This window comes from Pantherophis guttatus, chromosome 2 (genome assembly GCF_059756535.1).
Source record: "Pantherophis guttatus breed Tessera chromosome 2, ASM5975653v1, whole genome shotgun sequence".
NCBI lineage: Eukaryota > Metazoa > Chordata > Lepidosauria > Squamata > Colubridae > Pantherophis > Pantherophis guttatus.
In genome coordinates this window covers 40,251,544-40,274,373 of record NC_142064.1, presented here as the reverse complement: position 1 = coordinate 40,274,373, position 22,830 = coordinate 40,251,544, and the positions used below count along the sequence as shown (strand labels likewise).

The window sequence follows — 22,830 nt, the reverse complement described above, 5'->3', positions numbered from 1 at the left end:
TAATTGAGTTACAGCCACAATGAGTTATCCCGCCCAAGTGCTTTAACAAGATTTTAATATAACACACACTTCAAATACAAAATGGTGAGAAGATGCTAACCAGGATTATTTCCTTTATTAGAGATGTCATTATTTTTATGGATGTTCCATAAACGAAGGAACCATATTACATTAATGCATTTGCAGGTTATATAATGTATTTAACCATATTGCTGTGTAGAAGGAAATCAACTCCTTGATGACTATATTAAAGCCAATGGAGTGCTTCTAATAGTGGGAGGGGAAGGTGCCTTCTGCAGTCACTGGCACACCTTTGAGCTCCAGAACAGCTTTTAAAGGCAAGCATGAATTTACTGGAGATGGGAGCATTGCTTCCCCTCATCCCTCCAGTTTATACTCATAAGAGATAGGGCCAGCAACAGGAGGCTTCAATCGGCCCTTGAAGTAGACCAGGTCAGGAAATGGACACCACAACCATATACTCTGCTAAAGAGAAATTCCCTGAAGATGAGTTCCAGCACAAGTCCGAAAGTTCAGAAGACAAAAGCTCTGGTCCCCAGATTGGATCTTGCAGACACCATAAGGATTATAGGAATGATAATTTTTGTTTAAGACGTAACAATGGAAACTAGAAAGCTTGCCTGAGTTCTCCTCTGCCTTTTCTTATACCAAACAGATTCAAGAGGAGAGTGAATTTCTTTGTCATGCCTTCTCCTTTCCACCTGCGTTGCTTCTGCCTTAACTGATCCTCTATACTTTCTTCTAAAGCTTGTAAGGAATTCTCTCACTATTTATATTTTAAAAGCATATCATACCCTATTTAAAAAGTTTTTTTTTTCTTAAAAGTAAAAGTTTTTATGGAAAAAAGTTTCTGAAAAATTCTGAACAGTCAACTTACAAGGGTCATTCTTTTTTGCAATTAAAAGAAAATGGGCTGGAAGCTTTTGTACATGATTGTATTTAAAACAGTCTATTCAGTGCTTGAAAAATAAATTATTACAAAATAATGAACAATTAATTTTTAGAACAATCTGATCTGGGTGTTCTTATTTAGTTCAAAAGGGCTTATTCTGAAGTAAGTAAGCAAAAATTGCATCCTACATAAATTAACCTAGGTAAAGGTAAAGGTTCCCTTCGCACATATGTCCTAGTTGTTCCTGACTCTAGGGGGTGGTGCTCATCTCCGTTTCAAAGCCAAAGAGCCAGCGCTATCCAAAAACATCTCCATGGTCATGTGGCCAGCATGACTAAACACCAAAGGCGCACGGAATGCTGCTACCTTCCCTCCAAAGGTGGTCCCTATTTTTCTACTTGCATTTTTACATGCTTTCAAACTGTTAGGTTGGCAGAAGCTGGGACAAGTAACGAGAGCTCACCCTGTTACATGGCGCTAGGGATTCAAACCGCTGAACTGCCAACCTTTTGATCAACTCAACCCCTCCAAGACCGAGTGGCTGTGGTTGCCAGCATCCCGTCATAGTCAGCTAGTCCCATCGCTGATTATTGGGGGGGAGACCTTGACCCCCTCAGAGAGGGTTCGCAACTTGGGTGTCCTCCTGGACTTGCAGCTGGCCCTAGAAGACCATTTGATGGCTGTGGCCAGGGGGGCTTTTTATCAGGTTCACCTGATCTACCAGTTGCGTCCCTTTCTGGACCGGGACTCCTTGCGCACAGTCACTCATGCCCTTGTCATCTCCCGTCTGGACTACTGTAACACTCTCCATATGGGGCTCCCCTTGAAGAGCACCTGGAGGCTCCAGCTGGTCCAGAATGCAGCCGTGTGGGTGATTATGGGAGCGACTCAACGCTCCCATGTAACACCACTCCTGCGCAAGCTGCACTGGCTTCCGGTGGTCTTCCGGGTGCGATTCAAGGTGTTGGTTGCCATCTTTAAAGCGCTCCATGGCTTAGGACCCGGGTAGTTATGAGACCGCCTTCTGCCACCAATAGCCTCCCATCAACCAGTATGCTCCCACAGAGAGGGACTCCTCAGGGTGCCGTCGGTCAAACAATGTCGACTGGCGACCCCCAGGGGGAGAGCCTTCTCTGTGGGGGCATCTGCCCTCTGGAATGAGCTACCCCCGGAGATTTGTAGGATCCCCGACCTTCGCACCTTTCGCCGCGCTCTCAACACTATTGTTTCACCAAGTAGGGCTGGCCTAAATGCTATTTTAATGGGTGGTCTATTTTAGCTCTTTCGGCCAAATTATTTAATATTTTTAAACAGTCTTTTAACTTTCATATAGTTGTGGGTTTTATTTTTGGCTGTACACCGCCCTGAGTTCTGCGGGAGAAGGGCAGTATAACAATATAATAAATAAATAAATAAATAGATAAATAAATAAATAAATAAATAAATAAATAAGCTCAGCATCTTAGCCACTGAGCCACTGCATCTGCATTAAATTAAATTAACCTAGTAGCAGTATTATTTCATGATTAAAAATTCCTTAAATATTTTCATCTTTTAAAAGCTGCACCTGTAGATTTTAAATCTTTATCGATATATTTACTAAATGTAGTTTTGATGTAATATTATTTCATTGTCCTTTTTAGGAGAGAAATATTCATTTAAATGTGTATTTAGCTTTTTCGACATGAAACAAACTTTCTGTTGCTTAAGCAGCATACTACTACTGTAATATTCTTTGATAATATCTTTAATTTGCAATTTGTGAATTTACATTGCCATAGTCATACCTAGAAGAATTCAAGCATTCATTTTCCAAAACAATAAGACAGAATAATTTGTTCTATATTTTTACTATATTATAACCCAGACAATAAAAAGGTACAGGAAGCAAGAGTGCATTTTGATAATCATTATTACATTCGTAAGTTTCCAAAGAGATACATTTGTTCAGGACTCTTGGCATACATTGGGATATTTTTTTTGTGAAGATTGGCAACGATTGAGGTGTTCGATTATCAAATTAAATAACAACACCTTCAAATTCATATAGAACAGACAGATGACCAATAGGTACGATAAATGTGTATGCATTCTCATACATGCGATATAATTTCAAGTAATTGCATATTAATGATTCTTCAATAGTATTTGAGGATAGCACAGATAGGTCAGTCATATAAGAGATAATTCAATGAATAATTGCACAGATGAACAGATATGAACTTATTCTTCTGTACTTCTGAGTACTATACTCAGTACATAATCTGATCAAGAAAAATATATGTATGTACGGGTTCTTTGCTCTCCCAGGATTGGACATACCACAGCATAGCAAATCTATACAAAATGTTTTATTGCAACACACACCTTTTCCAACAAGAGGCTATTGCTGTGGTCAACTCCACCTTTCCATGACTTTGCAAGGTGATGTTGCCATGTAACCATGTCTTTAATACTGGAACCTTTATACTCAGTCTGTTAATATTCTCTTCAAGCAAAAGTTTCTAAGTCTTTGAAGCAGCATACAACCTTTGCCTTTTTCCAAATGTGTGTACATTAATTGGAATGAGTTGCTGTTTTTCTATTGGTTATTCCTGTTCTAGTTGCTACTGAACTCCAGGCAAAGCAGGACTCACACCAGGATATGTTGCTCATCATAGCTTGTGGTCCTGGCAGTTGAATGAAAATCTATTTGTCTGCTTGCAATAACTGCTAGTCTCCAGACATCATCTCCTTTTCCTGATTTGCTTTCATCTGTCCTATTACATATGCCTCTTTTCCCACTCTGTCTTCACAGAGTGAAGTGGGGAAAGGCTGCCTTCGGACATCAGCAGGTCCTTGAAAACATCAGGATGTGGTCCAATTACCCAGGCAACTGGAACATTGGTTTGAATGCCTGTAAGTACAGTTCTTGAGGGAATGGGTGAAAGCCTGACGGAAGTGGGAAGAAAACTTGTCTGTATGACTGCAGCTGCTTTTCAAACAAGCAGATAGCAACCCCAACTTTACTCCCTCACAAAGTGAATAGGTTACTTACTTCATTATTAATTTTAAAAGATTTTATAGATCTTATTTATAAAATTTTAATTCTCCTTCTAATCAACACATTCAACACAATTCATATCACTGGCAGAAAATCATTTGATCACTTAAGATACAATAGTATAATAAGATATTAAGATAGAGTAGCCAGATTGAAATATACAACTCCCTCAACTATATTATCATATACAGTAAGCAACAGTGACCTCTAAAGACTATTGAAAATAGTATGTCTTCTGATATCAATAATACTAAGGCATGGAATTTAACTATCTATGACAAGGAATTCCACATAAAATATAGAGAAAACCCTACTATGGATTGCCACAAAAGCGGGTGCAAGAAGCTCTACTCAATCAAAAGTCAGGCAGATACACATAGGCAAACAAATAGAAGAACATTGGCTGCAACAGAAATAATGCTTTAAAACTAAGAATTATCAGCACCTTGAATTGCAGATAATATAGACATTCCCTACAAGTAATCTACAGCATCTTATAATCATCACCATTGTAGTGTCAAATAACACTTCAATGATGGCTAAGTAATGCTGTGAAGCTTCTGTGCCTGGAGGAAAATGCTCTGGAAAAGGTTAGCCATCACTGCTCTAGGGTGTAACATACAGGAGTAAGTTTCTTCAGATAAGCAAGAGTGAAGCCATTTAGGGATTTAATTGTCAAAACAAGCACCTTGAAGTTAATGCTGGACATAAGACCAATTTATGCAGTGCTTCCAAACAGGTGTCAGTTGTTCCATGGAGGAATATCCAACAGAAGCTAGGCTGTCACATTCTGGATCTGTTGTAATTTTCAAGTTTCCCTTAAGGTCTATACATATTGTTAGACAATAGTCTAACTGAATGGTAACCATAGCCATGGGCATTATTGGCCAGGCCAGTTTTCCCCAGGAAAGTATACTACTTTCTAGAGAAACTTTCTCCAGGAAAGGATGCTACTTCAAGACTTCTTGAATCCTTAATTTTCCTTTAGCCTATTAGACTTAATTTATTTCACAATCAGACCCAGGCAGAAGGTCACTTGAGAGTCTGGCACATCTGTTGAAAATGGAAATGAGAAGTAGCATATACCGGTAGTTGGTACTCAGAATGTAATTGTTACTCCATTCTCCTACCCCTGATTATTGCTTTCAGTGGCTTCATGTTGATGGTAATAAGTATCTGACTGAAGGTTTTCAGGGAGCTGTAGTACTTCTTGAAGACTAGTATCTGGGACCTCTGCAAGATAGGAACAGAACTCCAACAAAATGGTGCCCAACTAGCAATGGCAATCCATGACCATTTGTTCAAGGTACATAGAGGAAAACTAATACAATAAATTGGGCAAGTAGACCCACAAGCCTTCTTTCTGACATTTGTACTGATGGTATTTATCAGTGGATATCAGAAACTTTATCGGTGAAAAAGTTCATAAAGAACTCCCAGTTTTCTAGGAGACCAAGTTCTCAAAAGACAACTTCAAGGCCCAGATCTCTTAGAATAGTATCCTTGGGCAATTTCCTACAGATACATAGGTTTCCTTATTACCACAGCATTGGTTCTGCAACCAACCGTAAGCTCTATCTGGTCAAATAGATTTAGATTTCTGGCACCAGTATTCTAGTGGTTCATGGACTCAGGAAACACACAGAAAATCCTTCACAAGCCATTTAATCCATACCCTGAGGCAGCTGATCATGTCATCAATTACCAAGCTTCAACTGATTTGGCATAAAAACAAACCTCACTGTTAGCAAAGTCTGAAAATCCATAAGATCCAGAAGACACTGAAAGAAAAACATTCTTAGAAGAGGGATGGAATCATCTATCTCAGCACTTCAAAGCTTTAGGTTTCCATATCTAGGACATGGGTGAAACGTTAGAGATGGATGGGTGGATGTGTGGAAGGAAGGAAGGAAGGAAAGAAGGAAGAAAAAGAGAACAGAAAAAGGGGAAAAGAAGAAAAACAGACGCATGGTCTTGAGTTTTGTTTATGTTTTATTATCTTTCATAGGATAAAGAATGGCCATGTAAGAAAAAAATAAATGTCAGGTGTATTATGTACAGGAAAGATTCTAAGTGACAGAAATCTATTTTACAGAATACAGAATTGGAAGGGACCTTTGAGGTCTGCTAATCCAACTCCCTGTTTGAACAGGAGACCCTCTACCATTCTGGCAAATGGCTGTCAATCTCTTCTTAAAGGCTTGCCACCACAACTTCTGGAGGCAAGCCACTCCAGTGATTATTGTTCTCACTGATAAGAAATTTCTCTTTAATTCTAGCTTGGATCTCTCTTTGATAAGCTTCCATCTGTTACTTCTTGTCCTCTATCAGGTGCTTTGGAGAATAGATTGATTCCCTCTTCATTATGATGGTCCCTCAGATATTGGAAGATGGCTATTCTGTTGTCCCTAGTCCTTCTTGTTGTTAGGCTAGACATACCCAGTTCCCACAACAGTCCATTGTAATTTTAGCCTCCAGTACCCTCATATTATTGGTTGCTCTTCTCTGCACTCTTTCTAGAGTCTCAACCTCTTTTTTGTATTGTGATGAAAACTGGATACAGTATTCCAAGTGTGGTCTTACCAGTGCAGTATAAAGTAGTTCTAACACTTCATGTGATCTTGATGCTATCTCTCTGCATTGGGATTTTTTGGCAACTGCAGCACAGTGCTAGTCATGGTTGTCCACTAGAACCTTTAGATCCTCTCACATTTATTGCTGTTGAGTCAACTATCACCTCTATACTTGTGTGGTTTTTTTTCTTGCCTAAGTATAAGATTTTACTTTTCTCACCACTATATTGCATTTTGTTGGTTAAGTGTTCAAGTCTGTCAAATTCCTTCTTGATCTTGAGTCTATTTTATTCATAATGAAAGAAGCTTATTGACAAGAAAAAGAGGGTGTTGCTGATGAAGGTAAAACCATGAACAAGAGCTATTGTACTAGGATTAAAACTTCCTTTTTTATTTTCTAGTGATAAGAAAAGAAGGGAAGAAATAAGTGAAAAAGAAAGGAAATCCATTTTGTTCTGTGGAATTTTCCATTTGTTACGCTTGACTCATATGAGGTCATTGAAGAATAATTCAACAGGACTTTCAAAGAAGTGGAGATAATTTTATAAGCTTTTACCATTTGCTCTTATGTTGGTGAATAAAATGATATCAGGGAGTTTAGGCCAAATGTATTAAGCAGGAAGCTGATTAGCAGCAGGGGTGAGCCAGAATGTATTCCTTGTCATTACTCAATTGGTTAGATGGATTGTGAAAGGTGTTCTTCTGATACCTTCAGGCAACCAATGTTACTTGGCTGCTGCCAGAGGCAGGATTCCACACTGAACACAGAGGAAGTAATTAGCATCCAAAGCAGAATGTGACTTAAACAAAATGTATACTTTTCCACTTGTAGTTTCAATCGTCCTTTTTGGACAGAATGATTTAGAGTAAAGGGTTTAAAAACACAGACAAACATAAGGCATTTGACTTTTGCATCAAATTATTTTTTCACTTTCACTCAAGGCATCCATGTTTTCCCCCTTTGTGTTGAGGATCTCACACCAAAATATAATGTGTGGGACCAATACAAAAGGAAATAGACTAAAATTTGTATACATAATGAAATTTTTTATAGATTACATAGTAATCTTTTTTGTAATTTCCCCAATCTGTGAAATAAAAATAAAATAAAAATATGATGCTAACTATTTAATCAGTGGTACCAGGTTCTTCAGCTCTGCTTTAAAGGTTGGAAGATTCCCTGGCCAAAATCTCAACAAGGAAACAAAATCTCACCATTGGGTACTGTAAAATACCTGTATCTATTGCAATAGCTGTAGATGACATCATATTTTCCTCAGATTATGGCCTAATTAATTTATATTTATTTAATGCCCCATATCACTGACTTAAGGCCTTATATTTAGTCGAAACTGATGAGACACTGACTATAGATGAATGTTTACATTTCCACAATAATAGCATCTGTATATGAAATATTCTAGTTTCTTTGCTCACCTACTGTCAAGACTGTGCTGACAACACCTTAATCGCTAGGTTCTCTATGTTTCTGTGCTTCACTTCTTCTCTGACTCTTTTAATATATCCTCCTGCTTTCAGTTCATCCTGTCAATTTCCCAATATGCTCTTCTCTTCCCTCCCTCCCTCCCTCCCTCCCTCTCTCTCTCTCTGACACACACACACACACACACACACAATGTCTACATTTTTGATGATTCTGAGATAACTCACTTGAGAAGTATGCTATTCTATTTCAAATCTGTCAGAGTTCAAGGGTGGCAATCTATTTCAATAGGAGTGTATGTAAAAGAGAAAGAGTTTATCCACACACAGTGCTGCAGTTAAGTGCTCTGGATGGCATATTGGCCTTCAAAAAGACATAGAAACACAAAGGATAAACTTTTATTAACATGTTTTCTGCCAATAGTAGCACATGGTCCATGATTCTACCAGCCAATATATATATATATGTGTGTGTGTGTGTGTGTGTGTGTGTGTGTGTGTGTATGTGTATATGTATATATGTATATATTCCCAAAGATTGCAAAACTGAAACCTGAGAGTTGAAGAAAGATATAGTGACATGATATAGTAATGAGGTTCTTTCACCAAGAGTTTAGTCTAGTTGCCTATATTCTCTAGTATGCCAAGGACAAAAAAATGTTATAGGTCACCCCAAAGATAATTTTTCTGGAACAAATTTTTGAGATAACATTCAATAATCATTTGAATAATTATAATTTTATTTTAGTTTGCCTTTTTACCACTTCATCAAATAAATATTTAACAATATTTAAATATTTAACAATATTTATTGGGTCAATGATCAGCAAAAGAACAAAAAGAGAAGCAAATAAACACAATAATATACTAACAACTAGCAAAAGAATTTTTTAAGCATCAACTTCTGCTTCATCTTCCTCAACACTATTGTTTTTAGAAAATATATTTGTTGACATCTAGCAGAGAGAGAAAGAGAAAGAGAGAGAGAGAGAGAGAGAGAGAGAGAGAGAGAGAGAGAGAGAGAGAGAGAGAGGGGCATGTATTGTGATCCTGCTTCCGAGTAGACTGCAAAACCAAACCCAGTCCAATCAAACTCAAGTGTAGAACTAGTTGCAATTAATACTCATTTCAATCAATTAAATATATTTCAGCATATATTTTTATTACTGAATAAAATATACTCACAACCCCGGCCTTAAACATTATAATAGTTATATTTTTGCATTGTTTTTCATTTGGTCTAACTTTGTGAAGGTCTCTATGTCTTAAACCACTCTTTTCCAACATGACACGCATCTGCCCCTGATTGTTCAAGCAATACATTCAAGAATTCCCAATCTTTTTCAGGAAGATGCTAGCTTTGGGAAAAGGCTGTCAAAAATGTTACTAATTTTAATTTACCTATTTTTCATCTTATAAAGAAATTTAGGCATAGGATATACATGGGCTATATACATTTGTGTGTATTAATTGAATACATTTTTTAATAAACACAGAGGAGCATGAACAGGTTTTCTTGAGTCAGTCAGGAATACTTTAATGGGGAAGCAGGTTTTAGAGTTTATAACTGATATTATAAAAGGCATATTGTAATTTAAAAAATTGATACAACTACTCACAATATCAATACATTATTTTAAAAGTATACATTTCTGGCTTCCTGAATAGATATGCTGCTAGAAAATATATTTCACTGTACATGTCAGAAATCATTTTCATATTTGAATATAATGAGGGCATCTATGGTGTCTAATGTGAGAAATAATTACATAAAGATTATGTGACAATAGTCTGATAGAATCCTTGTGTTACTATGCTAATTATGAAAATCTGCATGGCTAATAAAAATAGGTGAACATTTTCATTTACTTCTAGCGGGAGAATATAAACCATAGAGGCAACTCAGAATGTTATTTCCTGATTCTATGTTTCACTGTGCAGCTTATTTCTAATAAACATGAATACTCACCAAGTTAGATTCTTTTTTATTTCACCAACTTTAAAACAGTACAATAATTTATTAAATAAAACAAGGAAGCTCAAGAAATACTTGGCTAAACAGTATACAATCAGGGAGAGATTAGATTAGATTAGACCTTCAGATTTCTTAATGTGGAATCTTCTAGGGATAGTGGTCAAAAGCTAACATTCAACCCTTAATAGAAAATGCAAAAGTGTTGAAAATGGTTCCCAGTTACAATGGAAGTCAATAATACTTGCCACAGCTAGATGACCCATCAGGAACAATTTCTGCAAGACAGAAATCAATCCTGTGGTCACCTTCAAAACAGCACATTTTCCTGGTCCAGTTCCGAAATATAATTTTACATCCTTTGTTGGTCAAGTGCTCCTGTCCATTTATGCTGCAAAGTAAGGTCAGTAATTCACTGGCTGTTTTGAGGAGGAAGGACTGCCCCATCAGCTAAACCAATACTTATCATGCGCTGTAATGTGTTTATACTTCCCTTTAGTAACATTGATGAAATAGCACAATAGTTGAGAGCAGCACTTAGCACAATACTTTTACCAGTTCCCTCATGGCCTTATTTAAACTGAAGCTTAATCCTTTTTACTTCAGGTAACTTCAGAAACAGAACAATAAAGCCCTAGACTTAATTTTCCTTCTCTGTTTTTTTTTAAATCTACAAAGAAAAAGATAATTAAAAATTAACTTTTTAAAATTTCGAAAAAGCAACTTTCTCTATGCTAAGAAAATGTCTTAATCATTGTGCTGTTTTAGCAGTACTGATAAAAGCAGATGTGGAAAATGAAATGTCAGAATGCAGATTGAAAATGTGCTTTTTAAAACTACTTGTGTCTCATATATTGTATGTATATATGTGTACATACACACATATATACACCAAATTTATATTTCGCTGATAAAGAAATAACTGATGAGAGCTAAATAGCTTGAAATAGATCTATACTAGTCTCCCTTTATTTCTTTATCAGTGAAATATAAATTTGGTATAAAAATGGTTTGTCGTGAATGTGACTGCTTGAGGGCTCCTGGATTGGAGCTGAAAGGCAAAAGGGAAGCAGATGCTCCCTCCCACATGTTGGGTAGACCAGGTGTCTCGATAGAAAAACACTTTATATATACATACATACATACATACATACATACATACATACATACATACACACACACACACACACACACACACACACACACAACACATATTTATAGATACCTACAATACCTATAAATCTACCTGTATACAAACATGTAAGAGTATACATGCCCAGTAAAACCCACCTATACAAAGAAATGGGATTGGCCATTACTTGCCTGCATAGAAAGTTGGGAGGGCACATAGCAGGGCAGCAGTCCATGGGAGAACACAGGAGCCTAGAACATTTTAGCAAAGTGTCTCAGTCCTGACAGGATTTTCTTAAAACAGCTTAGACTCAAGACAGCATGAACACTGGATAGAAACAACTTATGTATGACGAGTGGTGGGATTCAGCCAGTTCGCACCACTTCGGGAGAACCCGTTGTTAACTTTCTGAGCAGTTTGGTGAACTGGTTGTTGGAAGAAATCATTAGGGCAGAGGGCATTAGGGCAGGTTGTTAAATTATTTGAATCCCACCACTGGATATGACTTATGTCTGGACCCTGTGTGAGAGTCTGTGAATGAATAGGCCAATTGTATAAGAAAAGCCTCATCTATGAAAATGATCTCTGTCATTCTACAGTTGTAACCTAATTAACTGGAGAGATATTATAGGAAGCAGAAGATATCAGGCAAGGATATTTAGACCATTGTTATGTACCCATATTAGCACTGGTTCTCTACTTTTTTGTGAGATTTTTTTTTTTACATTACCTACTATTTGTAGGTTGAAATTAGGATCTTCTTCATATACAATATGTGTCCCATCATTAGCATCGGGACTATTTTCAAGGGTGAAATTAGCTAATATTTTTAGACTATAGCTATATCTGAACAGTGATCTACTGATTTCTGAACATTAAAGTGTTATGATGGTACAGAGCAGGGGTGAAATCCAGCAGTTTCTGACAGGTTCTGGAGAACCGGTAGCAGAAAATTTGAGCAGTTCAGAGAACCGGTAGTGGAAATTTTGAGTAGTTCGGAGAACTGGCAAATACCACCTCTGGCTGGCCCCAGAGTGGGGTGGGAATGGAGATTTTGCAATATCCTTACCCCAGGAGTGGGGAGGGAATGGGGATTTTACAGTATCCTTCCCCTGGAGTGGGGTGGGAATGGAGACTTTGCAGTATCCTTCCCCTGGAATGGGGTGGGAATGGAAATTTTGCAGTATCCTTCCCCTGCCATGCCTACCAAGCCACACCATGCCCACCAAGCCACATCCACAGAACTGGTAGTAAAAAATTTTGGATTTCACCACTGGTACATAGGTAGAATAGTCCTACTGGAAGTTTTCTTGTCAAAGGGTGACCTAAACATGATACTATGCTGGCCTACGTCAATTAGTATCATACTCATAATACATCTGTGAAAGTGATCTTAGTAACTGAGATTCACTGCATTAAATATATTGCAATCTGATGCTGAAATAGCCAGAATTCTGCCTAAATTGATGCATTTTAATGCTATTCATCTGATCATGCTTTATGCAAAAGTAAAAATGCCAGCATCGATACAATACAATACCATTTGCAAACAATAACAAAAAATCAGTAGTTTTAAAAATTCTGTTAAGATATTACTGGGATTTCCTTTGTTTTCAACGTTCTACTTTTCCCTATGATTCTAAGGGATGGCCAAAACTATAAATATATAAAACAAAGCTATAAACTTTCTTACTGATGTAAGGAAGAAAACGTTGCCCACTCCTTCTCATAATTTTGCCTTTCATCTTAACTTTAACTTGAGGACTTTCAGAATTTGTGAAAAGAATCCATCCAAAATCCTAAAGCTTCACTCCTCAAGATATGCAACAATCATAATTTTCACTAAAGAAATGTTTGTTTTTAATATAAGTAAACAAATACACGCATGATATACTCAAATAATTAAAAAACACAGCTATTTGGGGCTTTGGGAGTATCCTGCAACTGTTCAATCATCAATGCTTACAAAAACATTGTTCTAGACATTAGGCTATCTGAGTAGTTAAACTGTTCAGAGAGGCAGATAAAAGATGAGAAATGGAGTGTCACAATTCAAGTATGTCCATAGAAGAGCATGTTTTGTGTGCAAACTTTAAATAGTCATCTGTAAAATGGAAATAGAGATTCTTACAGAGATGAGGTGAATAAATGATGGACAAATGGCTCATGGAAAATGTAGCATTTTTAAAATTAAATGTCTCAGGAAAGTACTAGTTTTGTGTTTGTACATTTTCCCAGTTATATATCATTATTTGTAAAACCTTTGAAATAGACAATAGAAGGAAATAAATATGTTGCATGTTGAAGTTTTCAGTGCATTTCTGTTTTCCTTTGGTAGTTAGCAAGCTTGTCTGTTAGATGGTATAGTTCTGCATTTCTTTTTTTTTCCAGAATTATATCCATGCTAAAATGAAATATTGTTTAATAAGAGAAGAAAAGCTCTAATAATAATTTGAACTGTTGATATTTAGAAAAACTGAAATTATATGAGTCTGATCAGCTATAGAACTCTGGATATGCTAACAATTCATTCATTCATTATGGTAACTTGTCCCCTCCCTATCCCATCATTGCTATTTCTCCATTGTTAATAATCTGTCAGCATTTTCATTTTCAGTCCTGATTATCAGCAGTTTGCAGAAAAATGTCTTCAAAGGTACTCAGATTTTTGATCCTGTCAGAAGAAAATAGACGGGTTTTTTTTTTTTTTTTTTACAGAAAATTAAATGACTACAAATGCATTATGAAAGAATAAAATGGTGTTAATGGTTTGAAAATGCTTGCTACATGCCAATAATCTTTTTTTCCTAAGTGTGTGTGTGTGTGTGTGTGTGTGTGTGTGCTTGGGTGGGTGGGTGGAGGAAGAAAAGCGAGGAAACCTCACCCAAATTTTATGTCACCTGGAAGCATTGTACTTGGTGCTTATTTGTATCACTTATTTGGGGTCACTAGAAATATTTGAAAACAATACACTTGTTCCCTTGACAATAAGTGTAACATAGCTAATCATAATTGGATCAACAATGATAAAAAGAAAAGGGCTGTTAAATCTTCACTCCAGGTACCATTAGTTATCTCAGACGAGTCTTGTAGTCCATCATATCTAACCTCCTTGATGTGGGGAATTCAGCTCTAGACTTGTCTTAGTATCTTCAAGCAGATCAATGAGTGTTTTAAAACATGTGCATACATATTTTTGTTATGCTATCTATGTATAACTTATATCTCAAGAACTTGAATTTAAGAAAAACCTCACCTGTCAGAGTAATCTTTTGAATGGTGGGAGTATATAAATTTATTTGTATGCAATGAATATGAGCACCAACCTACAACATGAAAAATAGAGCCAAGGATCCTTCATCAGTGATTTGAAAAAAAAAAAAAGTGCCTGGATCTTTGATGAATGAAGTACTTGTCTGCTATTGTTTACACTAGAAGCCTTTCAGGCTTCTCAATCTGAAAAAAATCTCTTATTTAAAGTGTTGACTCAATAGTAAAAATTAATGCAATCATGGACGCTGCAATGTTTTCTCTGACTCAAAGGCTGCTTTGGAAAACCTGAACAAATCTAAGTGAGCAACTTCTGATTTTTGGAAATGATATGGATTTCAATACGCTACTACCAGGCCCCGTGTGCAGCAGAAGATAGCTAGTGGAATCTGTTTTCCTAATCCTTTTCATAAACAGCAAATGAATTGTCATACTTAGCAAAGAAAGAAGACAATAAAGACTATCGACAAACTTGTATGAAAAAAAATGAAATAATTATCTTTGTTAATCGAATTATATAAGTATCTTATTGTTTTATTACAGAATGCAACAAAAGCAAGTATTGCAAATGATTTCCATATTAGTGTCTTTATCTAGCTATTATTCGAATGATATAAAGCTGGTTCATCTTAGTGTTATTTTGGAACACCAATAATTGGATGACTCTCCAAGACTAATGTGGAAATGATCTAAATCTGGAACCAATCCAATGATTTTTTAAAAAAACTTAACACCTCTTTTTAACACTACTGCCCTTCAGATATGTTAGTTTCCACAGATGGCATAGCTGATATTTTGTTTGTGTATATGTTAATTTCTTCTACATCTGGAAGACAACTGGTTGGCAAGGAGCCGATCAAATGTCTTCTTATTACTTGAAGAACAATCACTTTAATAATCCCTTTTCAACATTACTTTTTAGCAAAAAATATAGATTCTTTCTGCCTTAGTCATAATCAGACATTATTATTTTAACATTAATACATCTTTAAATCACATTTTTTTCTTTTTAAAAAAAGTAGAATTAAAAGTAGGCAAAGAAGGCAATGCTAGGCATTGATTCTTTTTTCAAATATCATTTTTTGTGCATTGTGTATACACTATGACAACCTACAACTATTAAGTAAAATGGTTTATGGTGAAGGGTGTGTGTGTGTGCAAATAGTTTTCAAGTGCCAACCACACAATGTTTGTTTTAATCTATAATATCCTAAATTAGTTGAGCTCAATCTGTTTATGATAATACACTTGCATTAGATAAACCCAGAGTTTATTTCTAACAATGGCAACAAATATTTTAATACAATATTTTCTGTACAACTGAGGCCTCCTTAAACCCAGGTTAAGCCAAGTGTTGACTTCTCTTTATGGTGTTTATTGTTTCAATCTGGAGCAGAGATTCAGAGTAGTGATTAGCTATCATATATATGTTACCAGGAAAATAAATAAAAGTCTTTCTTCAGTATTTAGCTCATCTCTAGTCTTTCTTAACAAAGAAGACTAGAAGACTATTTTTTTCATGTTTTCCAGAAATATTATATGTCTACAAACACACACATGCACACACACACACACACATTTTAAATGTGTGTCCATTCCTAACCTTAGAATGGAGTGCTTGATAGAGTTAGATAGATAATCTTTTAATGAAAGACTAATATTTAATTACTGATAAATTAACTATCTCCGCAAACATTAAACAATATAATCTGGATATGTTGCTTCTTTTCCCCATAAAGAAACATGACAGTTCTGACAAAGGAGAAATACAGAGCCATTTTGAAGATATTAGTCATTATATCTTTGCCAGTGCTGTATGTGAATGCCAAACAGCTTGCTATTTCAGGATTTATTCATGTTTATTCAGAAGCTCCAATGTCTTCAATTGGGTTTACTCCTTAATAAGCACATGCTACCAAGAAGTAGCATAGAATTTCAAGCTTAAAGCCAGTGAAGAATTTCTCCAACTGAGAAATCACTCCCCTAATTAAAATTGTATGGTAGGAAGTGCTCCTATATAGCTTATGAGAAAGACAAGAATGTTCACTGTTGTTTGTCAACATTTGAATTAACCTTTTTTTTCAGCAAAGGAACAAGGGACTTTCGAATATAAGATCAGAGTTTATTTTATAGCATCATTTTCCAGGCCCCTTTACCCACCTTTTATCCTTTTTTCTTATTATTGCAGTATTATTATTAATATTATTATTATTTAATAATTATTTATTATTATATTATAAATAAATTAATTTATTTATTATTAATAATAATACTTTTCTTATGAATTTTTAGCAGCTCAACAAGACAATATATTTCTTATTTTATTACTTATCATACTGATTGCATTTTCTCTCAGAATGCAAAGTGATTTGTGAAAGAGATCTTGATTTCCACAAAAACAACCCTGATTTATTTGGGTGGTCCAGCCCAAATCATCCAATGAGCTCTGTTATCAATTAGGGACATGAAACTACAAGGTTTCCATATGGGGGAAAAAAATCTGATAACATTACATTCACACATTAGTTAGATAGAGAAATGTTTTTATGGTGCAATGCTAATAGTACTTTACGTAATAAGGTATTTTTGTTTTATAGATATTAAAATGTTTGAAGTAAAATAAGTCATATAGTTTCCTTTGAAGTACAAGAATTTTATTGAGAGCCTTGTAAATCTGATATGCAATAGCTTACCAGAGGTGAGGTGCTTGCAAGTGGCCAACAAGCAAACTGACTGCTTAATAAAGTACACCATTAAAAAAATGGCAGGATTATCATAATGGCCCATTCTTCTCCCTAACCTTCATCTAGTTCTCAATTAGTTTTCAATATATACATATGATAGATAAAATGTTACCTGATTTCTTTATGAGGTAAAGTTTAAACAACTTGCAGGTCTATATTGATACAATTTGAAGCTGTTGCTTTTAGAATTCATTATATACCTTCATAGAGAGGTATATAGAGGTCAAGAGATTCAAGAGGTCATATAGAGATTTAGAGATCTAAAACAAAATTCTTGATTAAGGGTCATTATAAATTTGAGAATATGCATGCTATTTTATATACAATATTTGTTGGTCTTTTTTGCAAATTATTTCCATTTTTATTCTAAACTGAAAGCACATAAAGATATAAAAGATCCTGAGCAAAATTTTCATTTAATGCATGTAAAATGACTTAGTTTTTTTTAAAAAAGATATAAACATCTAATGGCTGAGGATTAAATGCACAAGGCTCATGAAATCTTGCAAAGTTGAATTATATTTACATAGTAAGAAAAAATATATTTAGAATTAATTTGAATTAAATTAACATTTAATATAAAGTGTAACTGCTTTCCTCTAATATTATAAGAGATTTGCATTATTTTCTTTTGAACATTTGAAATTGTAATTATTTTTTCCTACTATACCTTGAAAGGAATCGTGTATTTGGAATGATGGCAGCAAGCTGATAAACCGGGTAATTAGTTTAAAATAGCATTGTAATGGCGAAACTGTAGTCAAATGTCTTGGAAACACATATTTTAATTTCATTAAGGAAAAGTTAAAAGAATATTGCTCCAGGTGACTGAAATATGAACAATACCATCAATTCAACATTTTTTTCCTCTCTTGGGAATTGATTTTCCTTAGATTTAGATTTGTTTAAAAATAGTGATTTCCAATCTGAGAAAATTCTTTCTATCATCAAATTAAATCTATACCTTTTTGAGTGAGGTTGGTGGTGGTATATTAAAAAAAACCTAAAGGACACAATAATGCATTTGCACATATCTGCATCTGCTGCATTACATTACACCAGTACATTAGCTTACTGAAACATATGATTCCTTTTAAAATTAATAACAACTCTACCTACCAACATCCATGTGGATGAAATCTTCTAGACCCACATATTTTGCTTTGTTGTACAGATAAATAAGACTAATGATTTATTCAAAAAGATGTGTGAGCATGCATATCTATGCACATACATGCCCACACAACCATGCTTCAGATCTGAATATTCTTATTTATGCTTTGGATCAAAACCTTTCACATAATCAGCTTGCAGCTTTGCAGCTGATGAATCTTGATTTACACAACAAAGAAGAACATGTGCATATATGCAAATCAGAACTCGGAAAAAAAACGAGTGGAGGTGTTTTCCTCTAATTTATCAGTGCCTTCTAAATTTATTAACCCATTTTTATTAGTGACATCCTCTGTAGCAAAACAATTATTTTTATGAATAATTACTCTGCTGTTTCGCCACCCCAATCACGAGGACACACATTGAAACACGGAAATATGATCTCACTGCATACATGCAGAATGTAAAAGCACATTTTGTGGGGGGTGGGGGGTGGGGGGGGAAGAAACTATGCAATGTAACTTCAGAAGGAGTTTCATTTAGATGAGGCTTGTTTTGTTATGCAGGGTAAAGGCCAATATGGTGTCCACTGCTATTATGGACTCAGGACAAATTTGCCAGTAGCAGCTATATCAATACTATAAGGCTTGTTTCCATTTTAAACGTCTCTCCTTCTCCAACAAAATACAATATATTAATAGCTGGCTGAAAAACCCAATGGAAGGGAGAAACAGACAAGTGTAATTCTACACAGATAGACACCAGACATACCCATATTTAAATGATACATTCAACCTAGGAGGCTTTTTTTTTTTTTTTTTGGGTGGGGTGGCTTTTATGTTATAGGAATTCTGTTGGGTGATGAAAATACCACACAGCCAATCATACTGCTGTATTATAGAGCTATCCAAAAGTAGGAGCTTAGCTAGTGTTTAAAATAACCTGATGAATTATTCATTGAGAGTTGATGTTTATGCAAATTCTGAGCGTATGCCCACCTGACTGCCATGGGTTAATAATAGTAAGAAGAAGGCGGGTGGGCATTGTGGGGGGGGGGGGTAGGGCAGAAACCCGAAAGCGTGCATATGAAAAACAAAACCCAAAGCCAAGCACCAATCTTTAAGCATTCCCCAAAAAACCTATATAATCAAATGATAATACTCTTTCATTATATGCATAAAAAGAATTACAATCCTTACCTGCTTAGCTTTGTAGGGCCCTCAGATTTTCTGGATGAAATAACTGACTGTAGTGCAACCAATAAAACTGAACTGAAAAGCTGATTAAGGGCACTTACTTAATGCAAAGCCACTCACTGAATATTCATATGATGCCAGTGTTTATGCAAATTAAGGCAAAAGAAAGCCCAAGGGGATTGGTTGCCATAGCCCACAAATACTGTGTACAGCAGGAAAAGAAAAAAAAATACAGCGAGAGAAGGAAAGAGATGGTAACAAATCTTGATATTCATGGCTTGGAAAGAGCAACGTGGAATATTGTAAAATATTAAAAGTCCAGTGTAAATTACTACTTTAAACAGCTTTTTCTAATCATATCATTTTGGGCCTCCTGTCCAATATTTGTTTTTTGTAGGGTAATCTACAATTATCATTAATCTAAGAGATGTGCATTCAATTTTATTTATTTTATTTGTATAAACAAGGACTTTAATTGTATTATGAAGGAGCAAAAATAAAATAAAATAAAATTGTAATAATTGCAACAGAAATCTACTCTAATTTGCAGGAACAAAACCCATAGGCAAATGCCATCCTTTATTAAGGGCTCTATGTGATGCTGCCTTTATGAGCAAAATGATCTTCAAAAGTGGTATGTCAGCAGGACACTGCTAGGAATGGGATTTGCTTCTCCTTAATTTGAATGCAAAGAATGTTTTGTTTCACAATTATTTTTCTTTACCTTGTCTGTCTAGTCTTTTACATCATATGTTGCTCCTTTTTCCAGTTCAAAAAAACCTGGTATGTTTTCCCCAATTATTTATATATGTGAATGCTGCACCATTCCCCCCCCCGCCCCATAATTAGGATCATGCATTTTTCCATGATTCCTTACTAGTAGTCTGTGATATTAATACTATCTGATGTAAGAATATTATAATGGCAAGCTTCCTTCCTTCCTTCCTTCCTTCCTTCCTTCCTTCCTTCCTTCCTTCCTCCCTCCCTCCCTCCCTCCCTTCCTTCCCCATTGCATGTGACAATCTTTTTCTTTTAAAAACATAATCCATATGAATAGCATATTTTTGTATGATTTTGTTAGGAACAACCCTTTCTTAAAACTAATCACTATTATTTTAATGGATTGCAGAAACTGGCAACTAGCCTGCTACACATTTGTAGATACAGATGTGGTAATCTAAAGATCATCATTAACGTGTTTTCCAAGCATAGCATTATTCAAATGCTACGTAATCTGTATTCGTTAGCCATTGTAGCATCCGCCAAGAAGTATTTACTGGCAGACAATAGAATACGATGCCTACGTGCTGTTGTTTTATTCTAAAAATCTGTATTTCTAGGGCTAAGTTTCCTGTTATTTCTACTGCCATCTGTTGGCATCTGATAACATTTCATGCAGATAGAGTACCCATAGCATGGATATATTTTAGGAACAGCAGTGGATTAAAAAGGCATATGAGACATCTAAGGCCTTCTTTAGCTTTCCTTTCCATTCCATTGCTTAAGTTACTTTTTCTGAATATGTTTTGTCTTCAAACATGTGCCTGGAGCTCAATAACTGGAGAAGCCTAGCTTGCAAGGAAATCAGGAGTTTAGTATTCGTTCATTTGGAGGATGAGCATATTTGTAATGTTTTATACATACCAGCAGCAGAATAAACAGTCTATGTATGCCCATGCAAATCTCGTAGTTAGAGGAGACAAAAACAAATCAGAAGGGGCATTGTGCTCCCGAAGAACACATTCATGGACTAATAACCCCGAACAGTTAAGGATTTCTGCTACCTCCCCTTTTGTAATGCTGTGTCAAAATATTGTGTGCAATTTAAACAATCCCATTTCAATTATATGGAGAACATTTGTGTGTCAGTGTGTATATATTCCTACCCAGAGGAGCCTTATTTTTTTTATTTTTCATTTATTTTATTTATTATCAAATATGGAGGCTTCCCATCTCCCAGGTGATTAGGAGAGGCTCATCCCTCATGAGCCTTGCAGGTATCTGAGACTGTCAAGAAGGTCCAATCCTATTTAGCCCATTTCAAGTGATCCTAAGTCACTCCAGATCTTTCACAGTGCCAGCAAATCATCCAGTCCACTTGCCATTCTCTGGCACCACTACCCACTGTAGGGAGGCTGAACCAATTAAATCAATCTGCCCCAATGATTTATGGACCCAGATACAGTATGTTTCAAAGGCAGTTGGGGGTTGTTCCTGTTATTCTGCTGCATGATCCATTTGAAACTTGGATCATTGCTTAGAATAAGAGGGCATCTGAGGCCTTAGATCAGATCATGCCTATGCATTGTCTTGCAGATTCCATCATTTCTGTAGTTCACAATGGAATTAAGGTGATAAAACAAGAGAAGAGTCATCTAGAGCATTGCTGGCATTTTACATTTTACAAAGCCAGTCAGACACAGATTAGAGCTGCTATTAAGGGCATATTTCGCTGCCATTATTGTGTCTGTAGATAGTCCTCCTGTGGCCTTGTATTGAGTTACATGTGTCTTGGATATAGGGAGCTTGAAGATCCCTTTGCAGGGCAATAGGAAATTTTTTTGTTCAGCATCTGTCAAAGTTGCTCAAATTCATTCACAGTTGGATGCTGTTCTTGCTGCAGGTCCAGAGGAGATGCCTGGAGAAAAGATTTGCCTAGCTATATGGGAACATGTTGGGTCTGATGAAGTAGACAGTGTCTTTAGGCCTCTGAGCTCAATGAACTGGTCTTTAATTCCTTGCCCCTCCTGGCTTGTTAAATCATGTGAGTGGATTCTAGCAGTGGTGAATTCTTATTTGAGTAAGAGGGTTATTTTTTTTGATTAGTATCTAACCTCCCCATTTTGGGGGAGGTGGTTGAGAAGATGATTATGGAAGAGCTTCAAAGGACTTTTGATAAATGAATTATCTGGATCCTTTTCAGTCAAGATTCAGGCATGGGGTATGGGCTGGAAATGGTATTGATCGTGCTATTAGAATAGACTCGGAATCGAGCTGGAAGGGACCTTGGAAGATCTTCTAGTCCAGCCCCCTGCTCAAGCAGGAAAACCTGTACCATGTCAAACAAGTGACTGTCCAGTGATGAAGCACCCACAACATCTGAAGTCAAGCTGTTCCATTGGTTAATTGTCCTCCCTGCAAGGAAGTTTCTCCTCGATTCCAGGTTGCTTCTCTCCTTGATTAGTTTCCATCCATTGTTTCTTGTCCTGTCCTCTAATGCTTTGGAAAATAAATTGACCCCCTCCTCTTTGTGGCAGCCTCTCAAATACGAGATACTGCTATCATGTCCCCCCTAGTCCTTCTTTTCTCTAGACTAGCCAAACCCAAATCCTCCAACTGTTCTTCATATGTTTTAGCCTCCAGGCCTTTAATCAACTTAGTTGCTCTTCTATGCAGTTTTTCCAAAGCCTCAATATCTTTTTTGTAATGTG

The 22,830-nt window shown here is 36.0% G+C and overlaps 1 long non-coding RNA gene across 5 annotated transcripts in view; it reads right to left on the bottom strand.

Annotated features, from left to right (window-relative positions):
- Positions 1-19,538, bottom strand: part of LOC148115087 (uncharacterized) — a 150,981-nt gene extending 131,443 nt beyond the window's left edge. For all 5 annotated transcript variants that reach the window (XR_015732123.1, XR_015732122.1, XR_015732127.1 and 2 more), the window contains exon 1: positions 19,403-19,538. This is a non-coding gene — a long non-coding RNA (uncharacterized LOC148115087). The remainder of the gene's footprint in view (positions 1-19,402) is intronic.
- Between the last annotated feature and the right edge of the window lie 3,292 nt (positions 19,539-22,830).